The sequence below is a fragment of the Henckelia pumila genome, chromosome 4, assembly GCF_033568475.1.
Source record: "Henckelia pumila isolate YLH828 chromosome 4, ASM3356847v2, whole genome shotgun sequence".
In the NCBI taxonomy this organism is placed as follows: domain Eukaryota; kingdom Viridiplantae; phylum Streptophyta; class Magnoliopsida; order Lamiales; family Gesneriaceae; genus Henckelia; species Henckelia pumila.
In genome coordinates, this window is record NC_133123.1 from 89,550,563 (window position 1) to 89,559,246 (window position 8,684).

General features: G+C 32.0%; 1 long non-coding RNA gene across 10 annotated transcripts; it reads left to right on the forward strand.

Annotated features, from left to right (window-relative positions):
* Positions 1-4,956: 4,956 nt before the first annotated feature.
* Positions 4,957-7,893, forward strand: LOC140864099 (uncharacterized). 10 transcript variants are annotated; one of them, XR_012144117.1, is made up of 6 exons: positions 4,957-5,581; positions 5,667-6,195; positions 6,300-6,355; positions 6,480-6,570; positions 6,652-6,740; positions 6,917-7,204. It is a non-coding gene; the product is annotated as an uncharacterized lncRNA (long non-coding RNA). The 10 variants fall into 10 exon arrangements; XR_012144119.1 differs by having other exon boundaries at positions 5,667-5,702; positions 6,090-6,195; positions 6,300-6,570; XR_012144116.1 differs by having other exon boundaries at positions 5,667-5,702.
* Positions 7,894-8,684: the final 791 nt, after the last annotated feature.

The window sequence follows — 8,684 nt, forward strand, 5'->3', positions numbered from 1 at the left end:
TCTATGTATCTATTGTATATTTGATAGACTACGGTTATTTACCAAAAAAAACTTTCATAGACTACGGTACTAAAAACATGTAGTTTATTTATTTTAAAAAAAATGCTTATAGACTACGGTACAAAAAAACCGTAGTCTATTTATTAAAAAAACGCGCTCATAGACTACGATAAAAAAATCGTAGTCTATTTATTAAAAAAACACGCTCATAGACTACGGTACAAAATAACCGTAGACTATTTATAAAAAAAAACGCTCATAGACTACGGTTTTTCAAAACCGATGTTGTAGAACACAAACAACAATGGTTTTTACAAAACTATAGACATATATTTTAAAAAAACGCCCATTAACTACGGTTTCTGTAAAAACCGTAGTTAATTGTAAAAATACTACGATTTTATTAAAAACTGTAGTCCTTCTGGTGTAGTCTATTACCAAATTTCTTGTAGTGTACCATTTTTAAAAACTGTAGCAAAATATTTTAACGAGTTACAAAAAACAATAGAAACGTATTTCTATGGTTTATAAAAAACCGTTGCAAAAATTTTCAACGATTTTTAAAAATTGCAAAAAATATTTAATACTGTGAAGACCCAAGATTTCCATGCCTGCACAAAAAGCCCTACACAAGTTTTTTGTTTCCTTGCAAATTTTCGAAAATCTGAAGGAGAGATTAAATAAATGATTGATCAAGATTCAACCAGCTCCTTAGAAAAAATTCGAAATTCATGCAACCAAAACAAAGCCACAAATTCGAAATTGTGGAGGGATTATTCAGCTTAATTAAGCTCAATGTAACCCCTTCTTTGACCAAGAATTTCATCCCCATTCAATTCTGAAATTGAAGAGCCATTTATCAAGGTTTGTAATAGCCCATCCATGACTGATAATGATATTAAAATGGGTTGCAATGTCCTTAAAATCATGACCATGCATTCAGCTGATCTAAGTTTCCTATAAATATCACAATGGTTGAGTGGAAAATCACACCAAATATGTAGCGACCTGTTCCAAAATCGCCTACTAAACAAATCTTACGCATGCAATTTAAAACTTAAACAGCGATAATTAAAAAAATTTGGAAAACATAAACCATCTAACAACCCTGAAGAATTCAATCGGAGAGCACTAGAATGTAATCAATACAACCCAATTGAATAAATCATGTCCGAGAATGGGATGTCCCATTGAATGGGATGTCCGAGATAAAAACAGGGATGCGCCCAAAACTCAATGTACGAGTACACAAGTCAATATAATGCATGCAACATGAAATAATGAATGCTCTGGTACACTGGGATTAGGGGTGGGTTTTCGGTATACCATATAAAAAATATTGGTATGAAAAAAATTCATACCGATACCAATATAAAAATTCCAAAATTTTGATATGGAAAAAATCCATACTAATACTGTATAGATACCGAAAAGAATTTCAATATACCAAAAAAATGTATATATATCGAAAATATTTTGGTACGGTATCCCAAAAAGTCGGTATTTTGGTTCGGTATCCTAGCCCTAACTGGGATCAAGATCTGGAACATCATGTTCAAAACACTAGCACCACTAGTATGCGCACGCTGCTCCAAGATACAATGGGTGCCACACATACTAAAACCTGATCTTGGACTATAACAGTCCTGGGTAAAACCGCACACGCTGCTCTGTCGATACATTGGGTGAAACACGGTACCCGATCGTACAAAGAAACCCTAGGGTTGAGCGGCTCTAGAAACAATAGGCTATCTTTTGAAAGAATATACAGACTCAACGTGATATGTTAATGCTCAATATAAACCACGAACAGTAATATCATGCATCTCATGCAGATATTAATGCAACACATAAACAAGCATACACACTGGCTATCTCAGTCAGTACTTACGTACCATAACTCACTAGTCTAGTAGAACAACTGTCTAAAATCCACGCCTAAAAGTCAAGACAACACCATAACACTAATAATTATCTAAAAGACTTAACTAGACTAATATCTACTCCTAATAGCTACTAAGAGTCCAGAATTTTACCTGCTTCCGTCGTCAGCCTACTGATATCGAAGACCCTGACCCAAGCATGGCTCAACTACAATCTTAGGAACACCTCGCTAAAGCCCAACCCTCGAACAGATGATTAATACACTAAGAATCGGACACTGGCTCAAAACCCACACCTAAAACACACATTAACTATGAGAAATCTCGCCTCTATTTATAGACGAAGATCGGACCTTTTGATCGCTAGTTCGGATGTTCCGAACGCTCTTCGGAGATTCCAATTGCCATTCCGATCCCTCACTGGCGAACAAGTGTTCTTGATTGGACAACTCACTATTTTCGATAGTGTTCGGACCTTCTGAACTCTAGTTCAGAGCTTTCGAACTTCACACATCTAATCACCCAATCAAAACTCATAACCTATCTGACCGCGGGGCTTCAGAACTTTCGATCGTGGGTTCAGAGCTTCCGAACTCACCCTCCGCTTCCGAACTACATCGCTTCTTCTGAACACTTCGAGCCACAGATTTCCCTAACTCTCAAGTTCGTACATTCCGATCGAGTAAATAAAATTTATAGTTTTAGTCCTGTAAGTTGACCTGTTTTTTGTTTTAGTTTTATAACTTTTCAAATTTGATCTTAGTTTCTTAATTTATAAATTTTTTTGAGTTTTGGTCTTTTTCATCGGAAGTTACTAAATCAATCGAATATTACTTATTTGACGTTGATTTTCTACTATAAGACTCGTGTGACTAGAATTAAGCTATATATGACACACATTAAAAGATACCTAATAAAAATATAACAAAAAACGACAAGTTTTCCCCCGATTTGTGAATATTGATCCCATTTTTTCTTTAATGTTTCCTTTTTATTTTTGCGTAATTGATTTTAATTTGTTGAACATATGGTTAATTTTACCAAATGAGCCATATAGGAAAGTATCAATGTCAAATAAATAATATTAGACTGATTTAGTAACTTCAGATGAGAAAAAGGAGAAAAACTAAAAAAAAAACCACCTTACTGGACTAAGACAAATATCGAACCAACTTACTGGACTCACATAACAATTTTCCCCGCAATTAATCCTGCCCTTGTGTCATAAAGTTAGGGTTAATTTGCACATGTGAAATCGCCAAATCACTAAAAAAATTTCATGAAAAAATTATAGATATGTCAACTCTTAGTATTTTCAAATCTTGAGTAGACACCAATACAAAAAAACCATTGATTTAGCCACGGTTTTAAAAAAACCGTGGTTAAATAGCCACGGTTTGAAGTTACCGTGGTTAATTTAGCCACGGTTTTATAAAACCGTGGCGGTTTTTTCAAACCGTAACTATTTAACACCACGATTTTCTCTAAACCGTGGTTAATTAGCCACGGTTTTCACGGTTTTTAAAAACCGTGGCTAAATTTAACTACGGTTTTTTTAAAACCGTGGATAAATAACCACGGCTTTAAAAAACCGTGGCAAAGTACCTACAGTTTAAAAAAACTGTGGCTAAATTAGCCACAGTTTTAATAACCGTGGTTGATTAACCACGATTTTTTCAAACCGTAGTTATTTAACTACGGTTTTTTTAAAAAGCGTGGTTATGTATTTAACCATGGTTTTTAAAAAATAATTGTTATTGTGGTTAACCAATCACGATTTTAATAAAAGCTTGGTTATTTATTGGTTGCTTTTAAGATTTTCTCTAAAATTAATTGATTGCTTATTTATTTATTTATTTATTTATTTATTATATAAATAAAAATTTTAAAGTGTAAATAATAATCTCCTTATTATTATTATTGTTATTATTATTACAAACAATTCGTTCAAATAAAATACTTGTCGAATATATTATTGTTATTGGGTAATTATTTTATATAATTATTGTCAAAATTATTATTACAAACATTAAATTATTATTATTATTATTATTATTATTCCTAATTTATTTAATGAAAATGCCATGTCTCAAAAAGTAAAAAATCTTGTTATAAAAAAAATCTTATTAATGAAAATGCCATGCCATTTTGTTATTATGTATTTAATTTATTCACATTTTCCAAATACCAATCTAGATGTTCCGTCGTCTTCACGGTCTCTGAACAGGAGTTGAGAATTCGAAAACATACATGTGGATCACAGTTTTCATAGTCCTTATCAGGAATATTTCCTCACAAATAAAAAATCTTGGACCCGAAATACATACAAATTATCTGAAAGAAGGTTTGTCGCAATATGTAAATCCAATATCTAACCATTATTATTATTATTATTATAAACAATAATTTATTGTTTGATCGTTTCTATCATTGTGTTATTATAAAATATGTTATTATAAATATTATTCGGTAAGTTGATCGTTTTTATCATTGTGAGTTGATATAGATGTGTTACTGCAAGACTCTATGTTAATTATTCAATAATTTGACATAATTAAAATAATTATTGAGATGTTTATTTAAAATATTTATTTATGTCAAATAAATTGAAAAAATATTTTTTTTAAAAAAAATATTTTAGAATATCAAGGACCCGTGCTCATTACCCTACCATTCGGTAAACTACGGATAGGGTTTTTGAGATGTTCTATTTATGGATAGGACATTTCAAAATTTATGTAGCCATGAAACGAAAATTTTAACACGTTTTCGATGTTTACATTAAGTAATCTTGTAAGAACTCGATGCTAATTAATCAATAATTTGGCTAAATTTGTTATTAATTATTTTAAACTGTTGAATTAAAATAATTAAACCAAATAATTAAATAATTTTTTAATTATTTATATTTAAAAATATCAATGTATAGACGATATTAAAATATATATTTAATTTTCATTAACACAAAAAAATTGAAATGAATTGATATTTTCAAATATCAAACCCAATTAAAATAAGACACACACGTATTTTACCACTCTATTTTTGGCTAAATTCGAATTTTGAACTCAAATCAAAAGTGAACACACGTATTCTTCCTTCTCTCTGTTGAAGTCTCTTCTCTCTCCCCGCTTTTCTCTTCTTTCCACCGCCACCACCGTTCGCCGTCGTTTGGTCTCCACCATTTTCTGAAACTCAAAAATAAATATAGGGTTGGAAAGATCTTGATGGGAGCTATCTTTTGGTACCTCTATTTCATATTTCTATCACGATTTCCAAGCGAACCCGTCACCTTTGATGTCGAGTTCCGCCGTCGTACGCTGCCAGAAACCCAAAATGGAGTGAGGGCTTTTGTTACTCATTTCATAAGCTTCGATTCGAGCCTAAAATTGTGCATTTAGAAGCAAAAACTCGCGCGACCCGAGTCCCTGTTCGGGACTGAAATTTGTGCGCGATTCTTCGGTGGTCTCCCGACCATTTTCGTTGCTAGAAATCGTGAGTTCAGTTCATTGGTGATTAGTTTTAAGCTGAGACAAAAAAGCTTCAAGGCCAGCTTCCATTTTTCTTGAGTTGTGACTTCTCCGTTTGAGTTCATCGCAGTGCCACCGGAAACCACCTAACTCGACTTTGCTTTAAGTTTTGAGAGCAAAATTTCAATCATCTTCAGCCTTCAATGTCCTTATAGTAGGCTGCCTCGGGTAAATAATTTACCTACTATGAATTAATGGAGTTTTGGTTTTGTAATTGGTTCGCTATTAATTATTTATCGGGTTAATGTGGTAGATTCTTAAATGCGGCTACTTGTAGGGGCTGTCGAGGGTGAGTGCTTCTCCCTTTCAATATTGTTTCAATTTCGATCTTTTTATTGAGGTAATATTTATATATTAGAGGGGGTTGTTTGCTGTTCATGCTAGATTTATTATGTTCAATGTTACTTGGCTGAATTTTATAGGATAATTTTCTTAGCTAACGAATCTTAGTATGTTAAGTTTGTATATATATGGTGCGTGTCTTTTGAAGATTGTCATACGTTGATGGTGCATGTCTACTGAAGAATAGCTCAATTAGTTGGTATGCTATTGTTGTGTTAAGATTTTAAAAAAAAAGTAAAACAGGAAGGATATCTATTATGTAGTTTCGTCTAGGATTGAGTATTGTACGTTTTTCTTTGGTCTATTGATTGAAATTGTAGGATATTTATTATAGAAAAGCAAAAGAGGACGGATGGCGCGTTCAATAATGTGAGACAGAAACTTTTGGGCTGTCGGTTATCAAACAATTACTTTGGATGATTAATATAACTCATGACCAAGTAATTAACTTTTAAACTTTTGGGCTGTCAGGTTTTAGATCATCTTAGCTTTGAGTATTGAACCTTTTAAACTTGTTTTCCAACTTAGCTCTTGGTTTGAGCAGGCTGTCCAGAAGTGAGATTTTAAACTTGCGTTCTGTTTTTGCGACATTTCTCCTAGGTACTCACTACTCAGCTTCGATTTTCTTTCGATTTTAAATGATGCACGAAATATTTTTTTGTAGTATATTTACTCTGAATGGGTTGATTCTATTGTACTTGTTCGTGTTTTTGGGGGGAAATAGAGGAACTTGGATCAGTTGGAAGCCCTGTCGAAGAAGTTGAAGGTAAAACCTTTGCGAGCTGAAGCTCCTTCTCAGTCCAAAACATATGTTTGTAAGTTCTACCAAAAGGATATCAATTTATTTATTTATTCCTTTACACTTAGCCTTTGTTTGAGTTTTAATTTTGTTATAGCTATTGGATGATTGAATCAATGAATCGACATACTTTCTGGTGGAATCTATTCCCTTTGATGGTGTACTTGCCAACTTTCACAATGAATCGTAAGTGCTAAATATTGTTATTATGGGATTTGTCCCCTTAACAGTATTTTTGTCCTTTAAAATTTGAATTACTCCGTTAAATATGGTTATTTGTTTTTATTAATGTTTAGTGTTTGTTTCTTTTCGTTTTTTTTATGTTTACTAGCTGTGATTTTTTTTTTTTCATGTGGAATTAGATTTTCCGAACAAGGAGTACTTGAGCAGCGACAACAAGTTTACGATCATCACCTATTCTGCTACTCGAGTTGTAAGTGTTTTCTGAGCATTTGTGGTGTTATTTGCATCTAGATTCGGATTTGTTTTACGGGTTCCTTATTTTATTTTGGAAAGAGTTAATTAATATAGTAATATGGTTATGTTCATGTTGTTTTAGCTATGTATTTAGATTTTTATTTATTTAGATTTTTACTTGTTAAACGGTATAATTAAGATAGGTTTTTAGTGTTTGTCATGTTGTTGTATTAGACTTTTTCATTGGTTTGTATGTTTTTTGTTTTTTTTGGCTAAATTAGTCACGATTTGGCTAATTCAGCCACATTTTTTAAAAAACCGTGGTTAAATTAACCACGGTTTTTTTTAATTACGTGGCTAATTTAGCAACAGTTTTTTTAATTCCGTTGCTAATTTAGCCAGGTTTTTTAAAAAATCGTGGTTAAATTAACGATGGTTTTGATTAAAACCGTGGCTAATTTAGCCACGGTTTTGTATAAAACCGTGGTTAAATTTAGCCACGGTTTTAAACCGTGGTTAAATTTAACAACAGTGGATTTAACCACGGTTTTTGAAACCGTGGCTAAATTAATTTAGCCACGGTTTTAGCCATGGTTTTGGCCGTGGCTAAACTCAAAGTTTTCCGTGGCTAAACTCAAAGTTTTTTTGTAGTGAACACATTGTTTTCAAATCTTGGACACACCACAATGTATCTCGTATGTTTTTTCAGAGTTATGCGTGCTCTGAAATTTGAAAATACGAGAGCTGCTAGTAATGAATGCTTAATTTTAAGCTATCATCTGGATTTCATGGGGTAGGAATTACTTAATTACCGCATAAGATCAAAAGAATTGGGAATTTGTAACATGTTATATGCGATGATAGTCTATGTGAAATTTAAAAGTTATAATCGTACAAAAACATTTTTATTGACATTACACAAATTAGCAGTAATGTGTTCAATTTCGCAAGATACAAAGGAGTAGTTCACGGTTTTGAAGTAATAGCACAGTACATATCGAAGTCTGTGAACCCTTTATTTGTTTAAAATGTTTATAAACTTTTTGAATTTTATTCAAAAGCCTTGATTACTAGAAAATCTGAATATATATTTCCTAGAAGTAACTCCACAAAATCCAAAACTGGGAAAAAAAAGTTATGCACTAATAAAACGGCCATTCGCTACGAAAAAATGCAAAACTTGTTTTACAACGGTTTTTGCAATACAGTTTTTAAAGTGTTCCTAACTAGGTCATCACACAATATTGCAACGGTTTTTCTCAAACCGTCGCATTTATTGCAGCGGTTTTTACCGTTGTCGAATTTTTCCATGGTTTATTAAAACCGTTGCAAAATTGTTGCTACGATTTTTAAAAACTGTAGGAAAATATTTCAATGGTTTAAAAAACCATAGCAACGTATTGCTATGGTTTATAAAAAACCGTCACAAAAATCTGCAACGGTTTTTAAAAACTGCAGCAAATACTAGGTACGGTTTTAAAAACCGTAGCGATAAAGTGCTACAATTTTTTCGAAACCGTCGTAAAAAAAATTCTCTGAAATTTTTTATTTGAGACGTTGAAAAAATTTACATATATATTTTTAATACTAGTAATATTCATTTATTTAAAATTTTAAATTTAAATTTAGCTTATTCAGTTATTTGTTTTGTTACAATTCTAATATTAATAATATTCATTAGCAATGTACCAATTTAATTAAAAGTAGGTTTCT